This window comes from Fukomys damarensis, unplaced genomic scaffold, assembly GCF_012274545.1.
Source record: "Fukomys damarensis isolate Sample0158 unplaced genomic scaffold, DMR_v1.0_HiC HiC_scaffold_37, whole genome shotgun sequence".
In the NCBI taxonomy this organism is placed as follows: Eukaryota; Metazoa; Chordata; class Mammalia; order Rodentia; family Bathyergidae; genus Fukomys; species Fukomys damarensis.
In genome coordinates, this window is record NW_022900949.1 from 55181433 (window position 1) to 55205346 (window position 23914).

Genomic DNA, 23914 nt, shown 5'->3' on the forward strand with positions numbered 1-23914 from the left:
CCTAAAAGGGGACGGGACAGGATGGGAGGACTAGGAATGAATGAAGGAATGAAAAGTCGCCAATTGTGCATGACAGTAAGGGAGTCTGGCAAGGGCACTATAGTTGTCCTTCTCCCCCAACAATAGAAGGCTGCGAGGGACGGCGTAGGGAGTCTGGCAAGGGCACTATAGTTGTCCTTCTACCCCAACAATAGAAGGCTGAGAAAGGGACGTAGGCCCCCAGTATTTTCGTAGTGCAGAGAAGCTGGCACCAGTATCCAATAAGAAAGAAATGGTCCTACCTGCCACAGTTAAGGTTACCCTGGGCTCCTGGGCGGTGATCCGCGTTGGGTCAGGTGTGTCAGGGCCTCTTCATAGTCCCTCCAATGTCGCTAGACCTATCAGGTCCGCAGGTTGGGGAGCTGTGGGGCTGACGATCGAATGACGGTTGGACGCCAAGGGACAGTCTATACCCCAGTGTCCCTTCTGGTGACGTTTGGGACAGGGCTTAGTTGGCACCTTGGGATTAGGACAGTCTTTTGTTCAGTGGCCTTCCTGATTACACCTGTAACAGGGGCCTGGTGGTTGGGAGCTCCTTTGTAGGGTTTTTCTTCCCTGTGGCGCAGGTGGACTGGTCGAACTAAGAGCCTGTGTTAATAATTGATTTTTTTTGTAGCTTTAAGGTCATCTCGGCCATGGTAGGCCTTGAATGCTGTAGCCAGGACCTCTGCTGGAGGGGTCAGGGGCCCTCGGTCAAGCTTTTTTAGTTTAAGTCTAATGTTGGGGTAGTTCCGAGAAAAGAAATGTATCATAATTAATCTCTGGCTGTCGACAGACTCAGGGTCTAGTTTAGTATATTGGCGGAGGCCATCCGTCAGCCTTTGTAAAAAGGTGGATGAATTTTCATTTTTGTCCTGTATGATTTTATTTAACTTTTCATAATTAATGGACTTCATGGTGGCTCTACAGAGTCCATGAAGGAGACAATTAATGTACCTGTTTCGAGCTTTAATTCCCACCTCTGTGTTGTAGTCCTATTCTGGGTCCTGATCAGGGACTGCAGCAGCACCTGCCGGGTGGTGATTGTTGGCTCAATGTTCTTGGTCTGCATGTGCACGAGCCTGATCCAGCACTCTTCTATTTTCCTCGGGAGTTAAGGCATTGGTTAAAACTACAAAAAGATCATGGTAAGTTAGTTGATAAGACTGAGTCAAAAGTTGAAATTGTTTTATAAAGGTAGTTGGATCGGCTGTAAAAGAACCAAGTCTGGCCTGAATGAGAGCTAGTTCAGACATAGGAAAATGAGTATGAACGCGGACAATTCCTTCAGCTCTGGCTACTTTGCGCAAGGGTGTCATCGTGTGGCCCTTGTGTGTCTTGGAGCGGGTGAGAGGTGGAGCATAGGGTGGGGTGGTCGGTGAGTCAGAAGAAATGGGAGGGGTAGGAGATTCCGGAGGAGGGGGGTCAGTTGTGGGGCGACCTTGAGACAATAGAAGTATGGGAGAGACTTTGGTGGTGGAACAAAGAGAGGGTTGGCTAGCCAGATAGGAAAAACCCTGGACATATGGGATCTCCGACCATTTTCCTTGTCGCTCGCACAAGTTGTAAAGGTCTCTAATCAGACCCGATTCAAAGGAGCTGTTAGATGGCCAGACGTTTTGATTGTCTAATTTATATTGGGGCCAAATTTGAGTAGACAAGCGAATTAACCATTTGGGTTTTAAATCAAGACCCTCCAAATTCCTGAGTAAGCATCCCAAAGGAGAGTCGGTGGGTATAGAGGAACCAGAGCCCATGACCACCAGGACAGGAGGTTATCAGAAGACCAGACGTCTCCGAGAGTTCTGATAAAGCTCCTCTTTTTCTAGACCCGGTCTAGAAAGCTGAAATTCGGTCTCCCGAGAAGGCGTCCCTTATGGGAGATAGGAATTTATGCGAACTAAGTCCTGGTTTAGTTCAATTGAGTACCGGACTCAACGGAGGCAAACCCGGTTTGCCAAAACTGAGGGACAGAGGACCTGGGCCCTGGCCTTGTCCCGGACGTGGTCCTTGTGGGTGGTCTGGAGTCTGGAGTCCCCATTACCCTGAGGACTTCTCAGAAAGGGGAACTTACTCAAAAAGGTGTGGGTCGGAAGATCAGTAGGTTGGTGATGGCTGCAAAGATGGCGACGAGGAGAATGGTCGCGGACGTCGGGCGGGGGCTGAGCAGGGGCGCCCTAGAATCTGGGTTTCAGGCCTCAGGCATTTTAGCCTGTGGGCCTGGCAATCCCAGATCCTGCTTCTGACACCAATGAAAGGGGGGTCTAGTGCCCCTTCGGGTGCCCCTTCCCAATTAGGCCACTCACGCACCGAGAGGTCCGGCAGGAGATCTTTATTGTAGGGAGGCGAGCAGGAGGCAGGAAGGCAGAGAGAGAGAGAGAGAGAGAGAGAGAGAGAGGGAGAGAAAGGAGGAAGAAGAAGCAGAAGGAGAGAGAGAACAAAGAAAGGAAGGTCCTTTTATCAGTTTGGGGTGGGCTATTGCTTATTTATGAGGAGTGAGCTACTTTTACCCTATCACAGGCCAGATTGCTTTTATGGGCCCAGTCCTGCAGACACAGGTTTCAACTTTCCTGGACCACTGTGGCCTTGTGGGGGAGGGAAACCAGAGATAAGGACATGAGGTCATTTTAGGAGCCAAGATGTACCAGGAGAATGCAGCCTGTGAGGCGGCGTCACAGCATACTTTAACATGATCAATTCCCTAACAACTAGTTCCAGGGAGTGCTGGGGACAGGGGTAACAACAAGATAGGGGACAGTCATCCAGGACCTAGATTAAGTGTACAACTCATAAATACAGAGTAGAGAGCACAGATTTAAAAAATGGTGTAAAGGAAGACGCATTTAGTGAAAGAGTAGATGCAGAGAAGAAAAGATCCATTGACAATTACTTATGTTCAGGCTTGGAGTCTAGTGACGGGTTTATAATACTCCTTATAAGCACCTTGAATTGGGAGATTATCTCTTTTTGCTTTGTTTTAGTTATTGATGTGACTGTCTCATTTTCCATTCTAGATGATAAGCTCTTTGAGGGAAGATCTTTACACTGTTATCCTTATAGTGTTAGGCATGCTGCTTTGCATTACTCACGCGCTCAACAGTTACTGTATGACTGCAGGAATTTTGGCAGCAAGAGGCAGGCAGTTAGGGTCTTAATGATATCCAGACCATCTCCTCTTCTAGGAGAGACACCGAGATGTGCTTAACTCAGCTGGTTAGTGGCATAGGCAGAGACTCTGTTCAAGTATTTCTTTACTAGACCCAGGCTCCTTTCATTAACCTTTACTGTTCAACGTTATCCATCCCAAGATTCATTTGAGTTGGCAGCAGGATACTTCAGTTCAAAAGGTCCAGTGAACCGAAAACCCTCAAAGACCAATCTACAGGGGAAAATTAGGTGGCTGATGAGAGACTGTCTTTGTCACTGGAAGAGATGAGATTCAAACAATGACTGGCAAATTTAGAATTGAATATATAGAGGCTGACGTGTACGTAAGCATGAGTGTGAGCGTGTGTGTGTGTGTGTGTGTGTGTGTGTGTGTGTGTGTGTCTGTGTGTGCTTGGTGACCTGGGAATCTGAAGCTGGGAGAGCAGAGGAAGAGTCTGGAAAAGTCATTGCAAGCTTAGCTTCTCAGCGTCAGAAGATACATGGTGGCCCAGAGTCCTTGGGCAGAGAGTGCACTCAGGACATCTGACATTACTGGGAGGCAATGAGCTGTGGATTTGGAGAGTGGCACTGAATGGTGGTGCCTATAACTCAGGAAAGGAGTAAGAGTTGACAGAGGGAGGCAATTGTGATCAAGCTGTCCTAGAAAAACAAGACAGAGGCAACGCTTCTCAACCCCAAACTCCATTTCAGGAGGTATTTTGGAATATTTGTTTATTTGGAACAGATGTTGCAAATAGGCATTTTGCAAATCAAAAGATAGCCTTTCCATTGAGCTGCTCAAGGCATCAGGGAGCTGTTGGATGGCTTGTCCTTCAGTTCTCTTGCACGATTGACCACCTCCTTCATTTTCACAGGCAGTTACCTCTGTTCTTAGGAAAGTGTTAAAGAAAGAGATAACAGTTGAGGGAACATACTGAAAGAGCATGACATGGTTAGCAGCAGGGAAAGGAACGTTTGGCCTGATTAATGAGGATTATCTTTTTAAAATCCTGACAGTGAAAATTGATTAAACAAATGCAAAGTCAGCAAGTATGGTACCATTGTCTCATATACTGTACTTTAAAATAGTGTCTAGATTTTAAACCCAAGTCTTCCAAGTCATTGTATAAAATGATGATGTTATACAACTTTCCCAAGATAAAAACAGTAATATTACATTTGTAACTAGTTTTATGGAATTTTTCCATTGATCAGTCACTGTACTAACATTTTACAAGAAATGTGCCATTTCAGCTTTATAAACCATTCTGTGAAGTAGGTGCAATCATTACCCTCTTTTTCTACATGAGAAAACAGAAGCTTAGAAGATAAAATCATCTGAGGTCAAACAGTTGATATGTGTTCAAGCTGAGATTTGACCCTAGGCCTGCCTGACTTCAGGCACTGAGAGCTCAAATAATCAAATATCTTTATCTGGGATTACTCTAATAGATGCTTCAAGTGACCACAAGTTTTAGCTGGCGACATTTCTAGCATTCTCTGAGGCACACTTTAATTTGAGAAGCAAAACAGCAGTGATGACTGGTTTTTAAAAAAATTCTACTTAGTCTTTATCTCTTTTTCCTTTGAAGCATCAGTGGCAACAGAGATAGCAGTCTTTTCTCTGGGAAATACCATTGAGCTATTTCTGATCTGCCCCATGCTGTGAGAGTGGAGCTGGGTTAGGGGCAGGGTGGGTTGGTGGTGATCAGTGGGGTGGGTGCTTAAGGAATTAGGGATAGGAAGCTCACTTTATGTAGGATCTAGGGAATTCTAGGTGACCGGGTTAGTGAGGACTTTTTCTCCCTGAGGTGTTGATTCTTTGCTGGAAGCTCCTGGGATATCTCTGAGTGCCGAATCCTGAGCTGTGATCATAACCCCCAGGGCAGGACCCACACCTGAACACATTCTCTGTGAATTCTCAAGATTAGAAAATTCTGAAGTCATTTTACTGTAACTGGAAGTGGGCACAGATACTTCAGGGACGATGTTAGGTCAGAGAGATAATGTAGAGGTTTGGAAGGCAGGCCCTGGGTTTGACCATTGGAATGACCCATCAAGCGGGCTGTGAGAAACGTGCTCCCCTTCCTCCTCCCGATGAACTCGACACAGGGAGCCGACCCTCGCCTTGAAGTCTCACAAAGGAACCCAGGGGAGAGTGTCCCTTTCTCTCATTTTTTGGTACTGGGGATTGAACTTGGGTCCTTGCGCTTGCAAGGCAGATGGTGGAACCGCTGAGTTCAATCCCCGGCCCTTGTCCCTTTCTCCTTTGTGCTGCCGGAGCTCTTTTCCCTGCCTGGTTCTACTTCACCTTCACCTGAATGGTTGAGTGTTCCCAGGGCTGGTGCTCTGGGTATGAAAGGAAGGGGCAGGGTCTTCTGGCCTCTCTATTTACTCATCTCAGCCCAAAACCCATTGTACTTTTAAGTTCAAAATCAAGGAGAGAGAGAGGCCTTTGTGCTGTATTCAGGTTTAGTGGTTATAAAATGGTTAACTTTTTGTTGTTGTAATCATTTTGAGAAAGGGTTTTGGTATGTAGTTCAGGCTGGTCCTGAGCTCATTGTGATCTTCCTGCCTCAGCCTCCCAAGTGCTGGGACTACACCTGGCTTAAAAAAAAATTTAATTTTCTTGCTGGAAACTTTACTACATGCAACATAAGGTCACATGGGATGTGAGATTGTGCACAACTTTAATCATCTTAGTACTTGTCTGGACTGCTGTACCTGAAAGTGTATATCTGCCATTGTGTGTGTGTGTGTGTGTGTGTGTGTGTGTGTGTGTGTGTGTAACATGTAGCTTGGCTTCTGAAAAAGCAAGTTGTTTTTTTACTGATATTAGGGTCACAGAACGAGTGAGTAGATGATTAGGAGAAATATTTTTCTTCTTTAAAATATTTATTTTATTAGAAAATATTTTCTGAGAGCTAGAGATAGCTTTCATAAAGTTCACTTGTGCGCCAGGTATGGTTGCATACCCCTGTAATCCTAGCGTTCAGGAGGCTGAGGCAGGAGGATTTCTGAGTTCCAGGCCAGCCTGGGCTACACAGTAAGTTCAAGACCACTCTAAACTAAAAAGTGAGACCTTGTCTCAAACAAACAAACAAACAAACACAGACTCTACTTGTGAAGAGGACTTTAAACTTTATAACTTTGAGTTTTTATGATTGAGTTTTGAGAAATTCACTGTTGTGAAGCTACAAGAATGCTTTGATGATAATTCATGTCACACCATCCTGCTTCCTTCTGAAGATCTAAGCTAACCACAAATAAAACATGAGAAACAGATTCATTTTATATGAAGGTGGATGTATACCTTAGTAAGATGGGAAAAGGTGTGTGTATGGGTGGGGGCTCTTAAAAATAAAAAGCCCCGGATTTGGGGTATGGTTGAACCAAAATACTGAAGGAAACCATATTTGCTGTTATTGAGAAACCCAATAAAATTGTTAAAAGATCCAGTTCCAGGAAATAACATTGTTTTAAAAAAATAAAAATGGACAAAAACTTGTTTACCTTTTTGGAGAACCAAAATATTAGAGATTTTAATGGTACTGCCAAAATAGAATTTGTACTAAATTTGAGTTTAAGACATGTGTAGAAAGTTCAGCGTTTTGATTATGCCTTGGATCAAGAGCTACTTGTTACCCCTGCCCCCAAAAATGTTCACATGGGGGCCTCCGGAGCCCATGAAGAAGTCAACCCACACAGATGAGGAATGTAAAATCAAAGCAGAAGTATGGCCGTCAGTGGCCTAAAACTGATATTGGTCAAGCAGTTTGTATGTCTATGTTCCCATAGCTGGTACTCAGAATCTAATTAAATTTTGAAATAAACACAAATTCAGAACTGATCCATTTATGGTGACTAGTCAATCACACAACCAGACTTTGTCTCAGTTCACTTCGTCATCTTGAATGGTATCTTGTATGACTGCATTGATTTTCCCGCCATCTTTTTGTCCTTGATGATAAATATATACTGATTTATACTGTTTATAGCTAAAACTCAGTGCAAACTAGAATTCTGAGGTTTGAAAAATGAGTCTCTGTTGTGGGTTTAATGCTACTCATCAATAATTTGGTGGAAAGACAACATTAAATTAGTATATAATTATAACCTGTGTGAAAAACCAAAAATTCTCAAATACTTCTGCAGTGTTTCACTGGAGAACTTTCTTGGAATTCTGACCTGGTGAAGGGCCCCTTTCCATCCTTTCTCCCCAGGTTTACTTTACTGTGACACTCTTTGGTCCAGGAAATGTTTTCAGGAGTTGCCCATTTCTTGCAGAAGTTAAAGTATTAGGAGGTTACTTAGGTGCCAGTCGTGAAACACAGCTCATAAAAACTGAGGGTGGTTTTTGTTTTGTGTTGTTTTTTAGTAGCAAAACTCGTCATGCTACTGAATTAATTCTGGAAAGAAAACAGTAACAGAAATTTGCTTGATTCCTTTTCTTATCCTCATCTAGCCAAGTTAAAGCCAAGATTGCCATCAGTGGAAAAAAAGACAATCTGAAAATATTTGAATGTTTAATGGTCATTGGAAATGGGCTTTGGAGCAATTTAAAGCTTAGTTATCTGAAATCAGCTGGTCTATGATCACATCACAGCAACGGAGGGGAAGTCAAAGTCTGTGATTGTTTCCGACTCCGTGAGAGAGGAGCTCTGCTCTTTGGAGGTAGATTTGATGATTAAACAGGACTGTGAATGTGAAAGCAATGAGTAAAGTATATGATAAGGAGGTAAGGTATTTATTGACGGTTATAATTTTCTGCCTTTCATCAACAAGTGTCCTGAACTTCAAGAATGACTCACCCGTGTGAAGTTAACCAATTTGAAAGTGGCAGAGATCACACTCTGTCTTCTAATTTCAACATCTGACAAAATGTCAGGCCTTAACTGGGACCACAGCATGGCTAAGACAGATACAGGGTCCCCATCTTTGTGAAACTTCAGTCTCCTTTAACTCGAGTGCTTTTCCAATCAATTTCTATTTTCTTTTTTCTCTGACCAGAGGAAATGATTTCTCTATTAAAGGTATATTTCACTTTTATAAAATCCTAGATGTGTTTCGTGGCCAAGGCTCAGCTGTGGAACTCTTTATGTGATTTCTTTATTGCCAGCAGTGCCTTCGGTCAATGGCCCCTGAACTCCTTGACAACGAAATTTATTATCTTTATCACGAAGACAGTTTTGATGTCTCACAGCATCTTTCTCCTTGTTAACCAGGGTTTCTTGCAAAAGAGCTTGGTTGGAGGCAGGGTCACGAGGGAGATGTTTTCCCTGCACACTACAGTTCTCAGGCAGACGAGGACCCCTGCCTGTGGTACCAGTAGCACCTGTAGGAACAGTGCCGTGAAGCTTTGAGGGAGCAAAGAAAAGAGCAGTGAAGTCTGTTCAGTGGGAAGTCAGTGAAGGTGACCTTGAGAGCTGAGCTTTTAGAGGCAAGTATAAATTCAATTGCTAAAGAATAGAGAAGAGCCGGGCGTGGTGGCTCACGCCTGTAATCCCAGCACTTGGAGGCTGAGGCAGGAGGATCACTGTGAGTTCGAGACCAGCCTGGGCTACATAGTGAGTTCCAGTTCAGTCTCAACTACATAGTGAGACCCTGTCAGTAATAATAATAATAGGGCTGGAAATTTATCTCAGCGGTTCGGTGGCCTGCCTTGCAAGCGCAAGGACCTGAGTTAAATCCCTGGTACCAAAACAAACAAACAAACAAACAAAATAATAAAAAGAATAGAGAAGAAAGCCTTCCATGGAGAAGGGACAGCATGAAAAAAAGCACGGAGACAAAGCTGGGCTCTTCAGGAAGTTATAGATACTTTAATATATTCTAAAACACGAGCATGCATAAGAATCCTCTTGAGAGCTTCTTAAAAAATACATGGCTCTATTCAGAGGTTCTGGGGTGTGGCTGGAGATTTTACATTTTGACAAGTTTCTAGGTGATGCTAAGGCTGATGCTGAGGGAACCATACTTTGAGAAAGACTGGGATGGAGTACAGGGTGTATGAGATAAAAGAACTGAAAGGAAAAAGTTTGAAAGCTTACTACCATTATAAAACTGACATTTCAGGTGTTGTTTCTAAAATTAGTCTCATTTACCAAGTAGTTGCTGACCTGAATCCTCTGGGAATTTCTTATTACCCCTCCCTAAACCCTGCCAATTTTCTCAAGAAACTATCTCTTTTTTATTTTCCATATTTAAAAAAAGTTGGTTTAGCAAGCTGGTCATTTCATCTGTGGAGTGAATAGCTGAAGAGCCAATACCAGCCAAATGTACCCAAATCATTTGGGAATTGACCCAAATCAAGTATGAATGACTAGCGTGTTCGATGGATATGTATTTAAGTTTTGTTACTCTAGATATGATATTAGACTTCAGCGAGTATATCTTAAATAACCTGCAAAGTCTGACCTAAGAATTAGGACTCACACAATTATAGAAAATTCCTTTCCTGCCCTCAGAAAACCTGCAGTTTTCTTGGAAGGTTAAAATGTGTACATTCTTGGCTACAGAGCAGTACAGCTGGGGCTAAGTGTTGTTAGCATGTATAGAAATTGAATGTGATATAAATAAGTAGGGTAGGCAATAATTAGGGTGATGGCAAGGCAGAGCTGACAGGAAGGATTTATGCCAGTGCTGGTGAACCTATGGCACACGTCACAGCCAGCTGTTTGTTAAAGCTCTAAAAGGTTTGCCATCACTGATTATGCTATCCTTCTGATATTTCATGAATCCTCATAAGCCATCTGGAATGAGGAGCATAACTGAGGAGGGGGCATTTGAAGTAAGCATGAAAGATATGGATATGTGCTTATCAGGTAGTGACTGATCAACTGTGGAATGGATTAGTTTCTTTTCTGCTGCTGTAACAAAATACTTGAGTCTGAGTACTTTATAAAGAAAAGATGTTTACATAGCTCATAGTTTTGGAAAGTGAAAGTCCTAGATGGGGCAGCTTTTGGTGAAGGCCCAGGACTGTGCCACAACATGGCAGGAAATGGTCGTGTGCAAAGGGGTACAGCATGTGAGGTGGCTTCACTTTCTAACAACCCACTCTTGGGAGAACTAATTCACTCCAAAGATCACTATGAATCCCTTCCAGGGTGAGTTCCCGCATGACCTGGCGCCTTCAGTTAGGCCCACTCTTAAGTGTTCTACTACCTCAACACTGCTACCTTGGAGACCAGACTGTGACAGTGAGTAATAGGGAGAGGATTCCAGACAAAGGGGCAGCTGAGGCTGAGCTTGGTGGTAGGACAGCAAAGCGCCGGTTTAGCCAGTGATGAGAATTTTGGTTCATTTTGGGAAGTGCAGGGTGGTACCGTAGGAAGTAGGGCCGGGCGGGTGTGGTGGCACAGCCTGTCATCCCAGCAACACTCAGGAGGCTGAGGCAGGAGGATCACTGTGAGTTCGAGACCAGCCTGGGCTCCATAGTGAGTTCCAGGTCAGTCTCAACTACATAGTGAGACCCTGTCTCAAAAATCCAAAGAAAGTAGTTAGGGCCAAATTGTGGAATGTCTTAGAGGATAAATTTGTGGGATTTGGACTTTGTTCTGTAGATAGTGTTGAGTCATAGGCTTATCCTGTGACTTAGTCACAAGCTTATCTCAGGTTTACTCTCCTTGCTAGTTCTTTCCACTCCCTCCCAAAACAAAACAAAACAAAAAAAGGAGGTGCCCGATTTTCACAGTGCACTGATCTGTGGTTAATACTATCTTGAAAAGATACCTACAATGCTTTTTTCTAGGTCTGATTTCTGTATATGTATATCAAGCACATTACAGGCTAGTTAAAGTTAATTACTAGAGGCTTCTAAGTCTTTCAGCAATATGTGATATATAAAAGGACAGCCAGTTGATTTGTAAGACACAAGTTACAGAGATAAAAATAATCCATAGGGCTAGTGATTATAGTACTTATTCTGGGTGGTTGTGAGAGACATGATATTTGAAAGTTAAAACTAGAATATGGGTTCTAAGCAGTTGCTGTCAAGTGATGAAAGATTCCATGGCAAAAGGTAAAGGTGGCAGTGTGTCCTTTCGAAGTTGCTCTAGGTATAAATGGAGAGCTTTCTTTTCCTTTTGTAGAGGAAGAACTTGTCTCTGGGGAGGAGAGGGCACTAAAGCGAGAATGGTTCTTTCTGTTCGCCTCGTGGGAGGATTCCACAGAGGAGAAAGACTTTTATGTCTCATGGAAGGTTTTGATCATCTTCTGTGTATATCCCCAAAAAGTATCCCGCTGAGGAGCGTCAGTGTGTTAAGAAGCAGGGTAGTTTCCTCAATGAGGAATGGTCACCCTGTGCTGCTCTGTGCTAGTGACTGATAGGTGGGGCAGCTTAACGAGTGTGCGGGTCTGTGACTGATTCATCTCTTGTCCGAGGCCAAAGCTAAGAGGTTTATTTGCAGGGAGGTCCTCTTTAGGTCATTCAGCTTATCTAAACTGCTTGATTTTATTTTTGCTGTGGATTAATTAAATATGTAAATTGAAAAATACCATGCACATTTTTGTTAACAATTTTCTAACACTAGTTTTTATTCTTTTGTAAGTTTTTGTGGCCATATTAAGTGTTGGCAGGATTTTATCATTTTTACTTCATGCCTCTATTTCTGATACATAGTAGCCCCCTGGTAAATTATTGAATGGGAGAAAAAGATGAAGTAATGCGTGGATCAGTCTACACTTACCCCTACTCCCAGCCTGCCCATGTACCTATAATACTTTCTTGGCTTTTGCTTATACTGACTTAAGATAATGGTGCCTTAATTTTAGATGATAGTAGTTACCCCTTATCTGTGATTTTCCTTTCTGTGGTTTCAATTACCCTTGTCCAGTATGGCCCAAAAATGTGAAATGGAAAATTCCAGATAATGAATCATAAGTTTTTGTTTGTTTTGTTTCTGGTTTTTTGTTTTGTTTTGTTTTTTGAGACAGGGTCTTGCTTTGTAGTCCAGCCAGCCTTGAACTGGCTAAGTAACCCATGTTATTCCCAAACTCAAGATCTTCAAGATCATCCTTCCCCAGCCTCCCAAGTGCTGGGATTATAGGGTGTACCACCATGCCTGGCAAATCATAAGATTTAAATTGCGTGCCATTCTGAGTGTTACTTGAACACAAGGCCTGCAATACCTTGATAGCCGATAACCAAGATGACTCCTGAGTGATTAATAAGTGGGCAATGTTTACAGCAGGGATATTCTGAACAAGGGGATGACTCAAATTATGGGACAGAGTTCACCCTGCTACTCAGAACAGCATCTGCAAGTCAGTGGAGAAGATCAGTGGTAGCCTAACTCTGCGTCACAATGCCTGTTTCCATTAACTTCACTTCATCTCATCACACAGGCATTGTACCAGCTTACTTCATCACGAGGAGGGGAGAGTTAAACCATGCCACAGAACTTATAGTATATTTAGTATAATTTTTCTATTTTATTAGTTTACTAGTTAATGCTGTTGATCTCTTGTAGTGCCTAATATATGTGTGTGTGTGTGTGTGTGTGTGTGTATGAGGTGTGATCAAAATAGATGGTAAATATGTAAATAAAATTTTTATTATAGTAAAAGACATATTGCCATGACTCCTCTCAAAACACTGCTCTTCTGTGAGTGTCTTTACAAAGTGTGATTAAAAGCAATTCAGCAAAGCTGCTGCTGAGTGCCATCAGCAGAATGTTCCCATCCACCTTATTCACTGGGTCTGGACCATGTGACTTGTGGCTCATCTCCAAAGTCAACATGACCAGGAAAGGTAAATATGCGGATCGATTCAAGATATCGAGGCAGCCACAACAGGGCAACTAAAAATACTCAGGAAAAAGAACTATAACTGCTTTAGAAGTGGCAAGATTATGGGATGAATATGTTCAAAGTGAGGAGGAGTATTTTGAGGGGGATTAATGGCAACATGTCTTTTACTAGAATAAAACATTTACTGTGTTTTTTGATCATACTTGCTATGTATCAGAAAAATATTTTATGTAATGTTTATATGTAAACACATACTCTGTATATATAGTACAATTGGTGGTTTCAGGGATCTACTGCAGGGTCTTAGAGTATATCCTCTGTGATGAAGTGAGACTACTTCCAAATCTATATTCTGTTGGTGGTAAATCTTAAGAGCTACTCTAGCGGTTTCTAAGAGTTAATAGATAATTGAATTAAAAATATTTAAGATTGTTGTTTCATATGCATTCTATGTCTAGAATACATAAAATAATACGTAAAAATGATGCTTTCCCTGTAGATAATGCTTGTAATATTTTTACCTCTAAAATAAACTGAGGGCCGGGGATTTAGCTCAGTGGTTCTGCCACCTGCCTTGCAAAAAAATGCAAGGACCTGAGTTCGATCTCCAGTACCAAACAAACAAACAAACAAAACAACAACAACAACAACAACAACAACAAAACAAACCAAAAACCGGAGACATATAAAGTGACATATGATTTGGAGACATATAAATTGGTTGTATTTCTCTTAAAGTGTTTTTCAGTGTTTTGTAAGTAGCCAGATCAGAAACGAGAGCTGGATACAGTGGAATGCACCTGCAGTCACAGCTCCTGAGGAAGGAGGCTAAAGGCAGAGAAGCGCTTGGACCCAGGAGTTCTAGGCCTGCCTGGAAACACAGGGCCCCTCTAAAAACATAAGAAAAAAGAAAGTGAATAGGAGAGTAGCTTACAGAGATGTGCAGAGATATGTTTATTAATGATCTAATCTGGACACCTGTTTGGATACCTGTTAAATGAAAGGAGGACCAAAAATTACTTATCCTACCTGGTATTTATAGCTTCTCTAATGTTAACAGTTCAGCTCTTAATTATGAGGTGTTGCTTATCACGGGAAAATTAATTTCTTTATCTTTATTAAAGTAGTTTTGCTTTTAAAACTAATGTATTTCCTGTCAGTATATGTCTAGAGTGTATAGGATGAAAAAATGAAGTTTTCTAAATATTTTACAGTTATGCTTTCCCTAGGTGGTGTGTATTACACTAAGGGAGACTAAGCTTTCATTGAATTATATCCTCAAGTTTAGTATTAGATTGCTTGTTTGACCTGTGCAAGAAGTAAGGGAGAATTGAAAATATTGTAATTTTCTAGCAATTCAGAGGAAGTTACTGCATTCTGAAGCAGTGTACAAAAGGGAATATGATACCCATTTTTTGTAAATTAATTTATTATTAAATATCAGTGAGTATTTCTGCATCATATTTCACATGTTGGGGTCATTGAAGTGAGGCCATATGTTATATATGTTACTCGTTTAATCTAAAAAGGATACTGCAATTCGCTCAAAACATCTATATGCATTTTTTTACCCATTATTATGTTCTTAGGCACTGTAAGAAAGGTATTAAATTAAGCAGCAAGACTTTTCAGGGAAACTAAAGGTTTCATATGAGCAAGACATCATCAAAATATTTGCCTTAAATAGGATTAAATGACATATCATTGTTTTTGGGTGTACATGATATTGCTGTTTTCTAAATAACAACTTTATGAGACATAATACCATACAATTCATCCATTTAAGGTATAAAGCCAATTTTATAATTTTTCATCATCTTGTGTACTTCTGCGTGCATTTGTGAAATAGTTTTGGGGGGCATTTATTTTCGTTTCTCTTGGGCATATATAATTCTTAGAAGTAGAACTGCTGAGTCACATGGTAACTCTACATGTCAAGGAACTGCTAAACTGTTTCCAAATTAGCTGCAGCATTTTACATTCCTACCAGCAATGTATAAAGGTTCCTGTTTCTCACATCCTCACCAGTGTTTATTATATTATCATTTTGGGGGGGAGGGGAAGTAGTGGGGATTAAACCATGACCCCAGGGCCTTTGCAATGAGATACATATCAAACCCTTTATATTTTTTAAAATTTAGAGCAAGGGTCTTGCTAAATCACCTAGGTTAGGTTTGAACTTATGATTCTCTTGCCTCAGCCTCCCAGAGTGTTGGGATTACAGGGGTTCAACACCAAGTCTGACTACTGTCTTTTTTATTTATGACCATTTTAGCAAGTTTGAAATGATATTGTGATGTTTCAAAATTATCTAAAAGATAAACACTTTATTTTTTAGAAGTTTGAAATCCACAGAGAAATTAAGCAGATGATACAGCGTTCCCATATGTAGCACACAATTTCCCCAACATTTACCATGTTACATTAATTAGCATGCTACATTTATTATAATTAATTATTATATTATTATTAAAGAACACAGTACATTCATATCTCCTTTGTTTTTCCTTGTTTTTACCTTTTTATGTTCCAGGATCTCATCCAGGATAGCATATTACATTTAGCTATGTCTCCTTTGGCTCTCTTGTTTTTGACTATTTTTCAGACTTCATTCTGTTTTTGTATCTTGAAAATTTTGAGGAAGAATGGTCAGGTACATTGTAGGATGCCCCTCTGTTGGAATTTACCTGAAAAAATTTTTTTCTCAAACGGGTAACCTGTGGTATAACACTGGTTTTTAGCAATAATAATAATAATACTTATTTTAAAATACATATTCAGAATTGGAAATCAGCAGAATATGGTTGGTAGAAAATTCTTGCCTCTGGAAGATGAGCAGAAATTTAACTAAAGATATATTTTCCTAGCAAGAGATTAATCACATTGGAAGATGATCAGATTAGATAATAGAATTTATATGACGGACATTAGATAGCATCTAATCTAAGAGTAGAGCCAACATTATGTTTTTCACTGCTGTAAATGTAACAGACTATTGTTTTGCATGTAATAAAACTTAAAGTTAGCAGAAATTCAGATAAACTTTTAGAGAATTCCACAGCAATGTGGCTGCAAGCCTCGAACTCATACTGAGTGCTTTTACTTAGAGCAATTCTAGTAATCCTTACAAATGCCTTAGGAAGAAGGAGTGAACTGAGGCTCAGAGAGGCTGTGATACTTGCCTGTCTCATGAAGCTTGTCAATATAAGATCTGAGATTTTCGCCCAGGGCTGTGGAAGCTTAAACTTTGGTACCTGCCAGCGTCCAGAGTTTCAGGTGGCTTTAAATCAGGACTGTATTAAAGAACACAGGCACAAGTCCTTTTCTGACTGGATATTTTTATTATCAGCCACAGTAGATAGCATCTCGGTGTTCCTGGTCCCACCAAAAACATTCTGTCCAATTAGCAGCATATTTTTTTGGCTGCTAATAAAAGAGAACTTAGCCAGCTTTACCGTAGGCGTTATACCATCCAGTCTGGTTGTAGAGTGGTAACTCTGGCCATGTTTCTCCTGAAAATGAAGCCTGAGAGTCATAAAGCAAGAACAGCATGTTCACCTAAGGCTTTTATGTTTATCAGTGGCTCCACTCTTCAAAGTATATTTCAGTTAACTCTCCAGTTGTTTTTTTATCAACACTCCAATGGCATAGACAGTTTGGTTGTAAATACTTATTTTTGAATAGGAGAAGGTATGGAGGTGTGGTAATAATCTGTCAATGCAGCTGAAGTAATAAAAGTTGCACAGGTAACACAGGAAGATCTGGACCATCTCCCAGTTTATTCAGCTGATCGTAATACATTGGTTGCTCACAGGGGGATACAAGATTTCTTTCTATATTATCAGGATATTAAACTGTCTACAAAGCATATATGGTTGGGATAAAGTATATATAGTCTCTGCTGCAATAACAAATTAACCCTGAACAATTTTTTCATTAGTACATGTGTGCAGTACACAATGTCTGCATTCCCGCGTGGAGTTGGTATGCGTACATAACACATCTCAATTCCTGTTTTCACCCCTTTCCCTCCCTTCCCTCCTTCCCTGCCCCCATTTCTTGGTCCTCTTCCATTTTTTTTGTGCATGTGCATAAAACATTCTGATTCCTTCCTTCATCTGGTATCCTCCTCTCCCTTCTTGCCTCATCTCTTGATCCCTTTCCCCTTTGAGAAAGACCTATCGCTCTACTTCCTAGTATCTATCTTTTATTTTACTCTTTATTTATAAATTGTTCCATCAGGAGAAAGGAAACTGGAGAATCACATACCAGCTCTGAAATTCTTTGGCCTAGAGTAACACAAGTCACTTCTCATAGCGCACTTCATAGCTCACAACTAATCCCATAACCCTGGTTATTGTTAAGGGGCTGAAAGTGAGGGAGCAGAGGGACACTCAGTGAATAAGGAAGCTCCTTTGCACAACCTACTTTAAATAAAATAAGTCTGATAGTTTGCAAAAACAAGTAAGCAAAACAACAAAACCTTTTCAGTAAAGATAAATCCTCTTCAGTAAAGATAGAAAGGGTCCCAGGATAGTGATAATTACTTGATAATAGAGTGAGTTTTGCCATAATTTGTGTATAGGTGATTCAGCAATTTGATTTCCATTTGTGGATATGGCTACATCTTCCAAGGGAATAAATAATAATAAGGGTTTAGTCCTTTTGCATTGTAATTCTTCAAGGGATGGTGCTAAACTCAAGGCTTGGAAGTGGTACCTCTGTTCACCAACTTAATTTGTTCTACAATTCTGGAAAAGATGGACACATTTGTTGTTTGTGTGGGAAAGATGGTCGCATTTGTCATCTGATGCAGAGTTTGCAAACAAAAACAAAATTTTGTTAAACGCTTCTGTTTGCAAACCAAATTGCAAGCGAAAGCGTTTGCAAGCTGAGGTTCCACTATGAGTGTCTTCTACCTGTGCCAGGCTCTTCTAAATGTTTTATATGAATTACCTTAATTTAGATTGAGTATTGCAATTTCATCTCCATGCTAACTATTGTTTACTTCTATTAACTTCTCTTATTTGAAATGGTGTCTAGATTAAACCATCATGTTTCCCTCTATAAACTAGCTTGTTACTGTATTGCCTTAAAAATGAGCTTCCTACCTTAGGTTGAATGTGACAGTGGAGATTGCTATAGCTAATACAGGGAACAGCGAGACAGTGTTTTGGGTGCACACTTACATAGATGCAATTTAAGATGAAAAACATTTCAGCTTTTAAAAATAAGTGGTAGTAAATTAAGCCTACACAATTTTTTTTCTCCTAAATGTTTTTCTAAACCAATTCTCTTGTGTTGTACCTTTGTAATGTTTTTTTCTTAAAAACAAACTACTAAAGCTGAATGTGGCTGTTCACACCTGTAATCGCAGCTACTCGGAAGGCTTGGGCAGGAGGATCGCTAAGTTCTAGGCCAACCTGGGCAACTTAGAAAGACCATGCCTCAAAAAATAAGAAGGGCTGGGCATGTAATTCAGTGGCAGAGCATACCTGGGTTCAATCCTCAGTACCAGGGGTTGGAATAAGAGGGGTGGGATCTCTCTCTCTCTCTCTCTCTCTCAGTAATGGTAGAACTTCTGCCTTTTGCCTACTCTTCTGTATCTCCTAAAATTCTACCAGAATTACTACAGCAAAGATCCTAGCTAGGCCGTGCAGGTCTTGCTAGCTCTGTTTTCAGAAGGGCTGTGTGTTCTCTGAGAATAATTATCTTTACCGCATCTGAGCAGCCCCACCTCAGGCTCCTTGTGTTGACACTTCATCCAATCTTCACATATTTACTTAAACCCAATTTTAGGCCAGGCGTGGGGCTTGGCCCCAGTGGGCTCTGTCTTCAGAGAGCTGCTAGAATGAACCAGAGTTGGCAAAGTTTTCTGTAAAGAGCCAGATCATAAATATTTTAGGTTTTGTGGACATGTGGTTTCTGTCTCTACCACTTAATTCTGATCTTGTAGAAGGAAAGCAGCCCTAGACAGTACATAAACAAATGAGCCTGCCTGAAGTCTAATACACTACTTGTAGGGGCACGGAAATTTTAATTCTTTAGGAGTTTCACATGTCACAAACTATTCTTTTGATTTTTATTGAGCCACTTAAATGTGAAGAAGCTATTCTTGTTTCCCAGGTTGTTTCCAAGCAGGTGGAGGGCCAGATGTGGACTTTAGACTGAGTTTGCCCACTGCTGGCCTAGAACCAGTTCCATGTGGCTTTATTCTCAAAAAGAAATAGTGAACTGCCTCAGTGATTACTTAACTTATTCAAGCCAATATTTAAGCACGAGCAACTTCATCTATCTTAATTCAGTACAGCTCTCATTAGTAATTGGTGAATGTCATTTCTGCCAATTGTTTGATATTTTTCTCCCTCCCTCTTTATATTAGATATAAACAGTATATAAATGTGCACACACATATTATTTTTGAGTGTCACTCATTTTATGAAAATTATGAATTACCAATTTTTGAAATAATAGCTGAAATCCACTGAGCACTTACTATATGCAAGGCCTTTTTCTAACCCCTTTTGCTGTTTGTTTTAATTAATCCTCTCCAGAACTCCGTGAAATTGATATTATTATCTTCATGTTTTGGCTATGAAAACTAAGACTCAGAAAAGGTAAATGAGTTGCTCATGGTGATATAATTATCAAGAAACAATCTGTATTTGTCCCTACGAATTCTGATTCTAGAGCCAGGGCGCCTAAATCTGCTTTTGTTTTAGGCCAGCCTGGGTACTTTAGCTACTTGGCTTATTATGCCTCCTTAGCTACTGAAGTGTATTTGTAAAAATAGTTAAATTGCTTTTTAAAAGTATTATTACAATGTAAGAGAACAGAAATGGTAGGTGAAGGTTATAAAATTATTTTTCCTAAGATGCAAGTACAAAGTACAATATTGGAAAAGAAAATTTAGCAAGGGTTACAACGTTTTTTTTTGTTTGTTTTTGTTTTTGAGACAGGGTCTTGCTTTATAGTGCAGGCTGGTCCTGAACTCACTGTATAGCCCAGATTGGCCTGAAACTCACTGCAATCCTCCTTCCTCCAGTCCCCCAACAGCTGGGATTACTGGTGTGCACTGCCACATGTGGCTAAAGGGTTACAATAATTTTTGCTGGTTTAAATTTTTTTTTTCCACCAGGGATCGCACTCGGGTCCTTGTGCTTGCGAGGCAGGCGCCAGAACCACTGAGCTAAATCCCCGGCCCTTGCTGGTTTAATTTTAATTTTTTTTTGTCCATAGAAAAAGACAACTCATTGCTTCTCTGCCTTTTGGCTAAGATCAAGTATTGAAAAAGACAACTCAGACTCTAACTTAGGTCTGCTGAAACCCTTACCTTCTCTAAACTAAGTGAATACAGAATCATCATTCATCATGCCCAACTCAAAAATCATAATACAAAGACATTGTACTTATAGATAGAATTTGTAAAATGCTTTGTTGTATGTGGTGAATTCTGTGAAAGTACTTTCACACCTGTAAATCATATTCTAGAAGGATCATTGTTGATTACAGTAGTGGGCCATTCTACTCTAAATATATCCTTAGCCCTATTTTCGTTATTCCTTCACTTGGATGAGGGAAAAGGATAGATCTAAAGCGAACAGTACTGTGAAAGATTCCTCCTGAACTAATGAAATTTCTCCCCACTTGTTTTTAGATCTATTTTATGTTGAACCAGAAAGAAAAGATCACAGAATTCCTAAAGGATCACAGAATTCTCTGAGGAAAAAAAAAAAGTAGGATCAGGTATATTTTATTTTCCCATTTGAGTTCTGGTCTCAGAGGGGGAAGAGGTGTGAAACACAAGGAAAAGTTTGAAAATCCAGCCTTGACGATTGATTCACTCATCTTTCTGGAAGCTGCAGTGGAGGAGCAAGGTGTGGTGGATCCCAGACTTCCCGTGAGATAAATCAGCTTCCCCTCCCCTGGGGGAGAGTGAGAGGGCAGGGTAGACAAGGCCAGCAAGGCTGCTTGACCGCGGGCCTTCATGGAAATGCAGATAGAATCTGTTTCCACTAACACAGAAGTCCGCCCTGTCTTCTAGCGGAGGGCAGGCAGAGAAAAACCAGCAGGTGGAAACGTGAAGGCTCTTCAGATGCCCCCTTTCCTTTGTTATTGTTTTCTGTCCTTTTCTAGAAAGGATAAAGGGGAGAGAAAAGAATGAGGAAGGAATGAACACAAGCAGGGAAAAAGAGCGCTATAAGCTCTGAAAAGAATGTAATAAAATAAGTAGTATATTCCTTCCCCATCTTTCTTTATAGCTAATAACCATTTATTTATTTATTTATTTATTTATTTATTTATTTATTGGTACCTGGGATTGAACTTGGGACCTTGTGCTTGTGCTTGCAAAGCAGGCGGCGGAACCAGAAGTCTGACATAGGCCTTACCAGCAAAGCCAGCATACTAGGAAGGACTGCGTTCCTCTCTGGAGGCTCTTGGGAATGGTCTTTGTCATGGTTCATTCTGGCTGTTGGCAGGAGTCTAGTGCTTGTGATGATAGTCCTGAGACCCCTTTCTTTCTGGATAGAACCTGGAGGCTATTCCCAGCTCCTGGAGGCCATCTGCATTCTTTTGTTCATGGCCCCTCTTCTCTATCTTCAAAGCTACAGACAGTGGGTCAAGCCCTTCGCACATTTTGAGGTCCCCTGCCATTTCATCTCTGATCTAGCAGGGAAAGGTTCTGTTCTTAAGGCCACATGATTAGGAGGTTAGGCCTGCCTGGATAATCCAGGATAACTTGCTTCATCCTGAGGCCCATATCCTTAATCAATACCTGAGAAGAATCTTTTGCCATTAAGGTAGCATGTTTATAGGTTCTGGGGACCAGTGTGTAGCCATCTTTGCAGGTATCGTCCTGCCTGCCACTGGCACATCATCTGCCTTTGTTGCCAAATAAGACAGCAGTGCTTATTACTGCCAGCAGGAGCATAAGTATAAGAAGTGTTAATGTTGACATACCTGAGAAAATGTGACTCAACTGGGTATTTTTCCAAATTAAAGTCATTTTGGGCCAGATCTCAAAGCAAATAGTTTTAAAAAAGATGTTTCAGGACTCTTGCAGTCAAGCAGAGCCTCAGCAGTATTTATCTCGGTGTACAGCAAATGATGGTAATTTACACTGTGCCTGCTTCTTTGGTAGTTTAGATTCAGAAAAAAATGATATGAACCAGGCGCACTCCTGCCACCAACACATTTGCTTTCAGTTACGCATCGCCTGCCGTGTGCCCCCTGCTTCCACACCTTTGTTCATGTTCTCAGCTGCTTAGTCTGCCCTTGTCTGTCTACCCATCTCTCTCTAATAGGCGCATTCACCACAAGTTTTGACTCCTACTTATTCTAGGAAACTGTTTCCAAAGTGCTAAAAGGGTGGCACCTTCTCGTTTTCCCTAGTAGCTGAATTAAAGTGTTAAAAATAATCCTTGTCATCTGCCAGTGTTGCAAAGGGTATTTTTGAGCTCTTCTCCGTGACGTTTCCTCTATAAACTCGTAGAGCACTGAGGAAGCCCCTGCAGCATCTTGGATGTTAACAGGCACTTAATAACCACCAGTTGAGTAAATGTGAAATGCTAAATTTAAGTACTTGATTACATTATGTTATATACCAAAACTCTGCAAGATATGTATATTTATTGTTTCTCTAGAGTGTGCTCAACCAAGCGACATTCCTCAAATATCTCATACAAGTAAGTAAAAATGAGTTGTTAGAAATGAAGTTTCCGGTTCAAGTTTTACTGAATATTATGATAATTTGTATTCTATCAGATAGTAGTATATTTGGGGGCAAGTAATGGGCTTTTTGTAGAATTTCCAGTTTTGAACCTTTAATTGACACACTGTATAATACAGGGAGACACGAGTTGTAAGGATACAGCTTGATGAATTTCCGGACGCTCCCGAACGGTCAGCACCCACGTCATGAGACTAGGATTAGCACTAGCACCCGAAACACTCTTAAAGCTTCCTTCCATGTGCTGCTACTCTATTTTAAGGTACAGAGAAATACTCTTACAGGTGTTATAACAATACTTTTTAGAAACAAATCTCCAAGTAAGTGTATGTGAGTTTACGTGATTAAAAATCATATGGTTCCTCCCCCGAGGATATATTTCAACAGGGGAGAGTTTTAGTATTATCAAATATTTGAGATGTCATAAGTTTGACTCAGATTTTTGCCTTCCAATCCTTATTGAATACTATATGTGCTGCTTAAGCAAGCATGACTTATGATGACTCAAAATGCTTTTGCTTCAAATATTCACAGGCAGTTAAAACTTCACGATGCACCGATCAGTGTGAGTTGGCTCTCTACATAGTTTGTTGTTACTGTTGTTAACACAGTGTCTGGCTGTATTTCTCAGGCTGGCCTTGAACTCCTGGGCTGAAAAGATCCTCCTGCCTCAGCTTCCTGAATAGCTAGGACCACAGGTGTGCTCCACCACACCCAACTCTCTACATAGTTTTTGTTGAGATCAAACCAGTATATTTTCTCTGGAATTTTGACTGAGCCTCATAGTAAGTATTAAAGAAAAACCTGTTGCCAACGAAAGGGCAGCCTTGTACTGTATATTTCAGCTGTTTATCATGACATTTCCCAACAGAGCAGAAATTGGAATTGCTTGTAAGAAAATGGAGCAGACAAAAATTTTAGAGAAATGGGACTTGGCTATACTGTTTCTCATCCCCTATCCAGTTTCTGTATTCAAGGGTATTTGTGGAAGCATTGTTTCTAAGAATGAATCCATTGGAAACTACTTTGGTTATTAACAATAATTCTTCAATAAATCATGGCACAGTCATAACATGAACTATTATAAAGCAGAAAGGTATATTTTAAAAAATGCTTAATGATAGGGGAAGTTTCTTTTTCTTTTTCTTTTTTTTGGTACCAGGGATTGAACTCGGGTCCTTGCGCTTGAAAGGCAGGCAGTGGAATCACTGAGCTAAATCCCCGGCCCTAGGGAAGTTTCTTAATAATGTTAAATCAAAATGCATA

At 40.7% G+C, this 23914-nt stretch overlaps 1 protein-coding gene across 3 annotated transcripts in view; it reads left to right on the forward strand.

The window, feature by feature from the left end:
* The window catches only part of Pls1 (plastin 1), a 103082-nt gene that overhangs the window by 6535 nt on the left and 72633 nt on the right, over nt 1-23914 (forward strand). Inside the window, exon 1 of one of the 3 annotated variants that reach the window (XM_010608181.3) lies at nt 23325-23433. The exons of the other annotated variants lie outside the window; for them this stretch is intronic. The gene's annotated coding sequence lies outside the window, so the exon portion shown is untranslated. Of the gene's footprint in view, nt 1-23324; nt 23434-23914 lie in introns of those variants that run through there. 3 annotated transcript variants of the gene reach the window in all.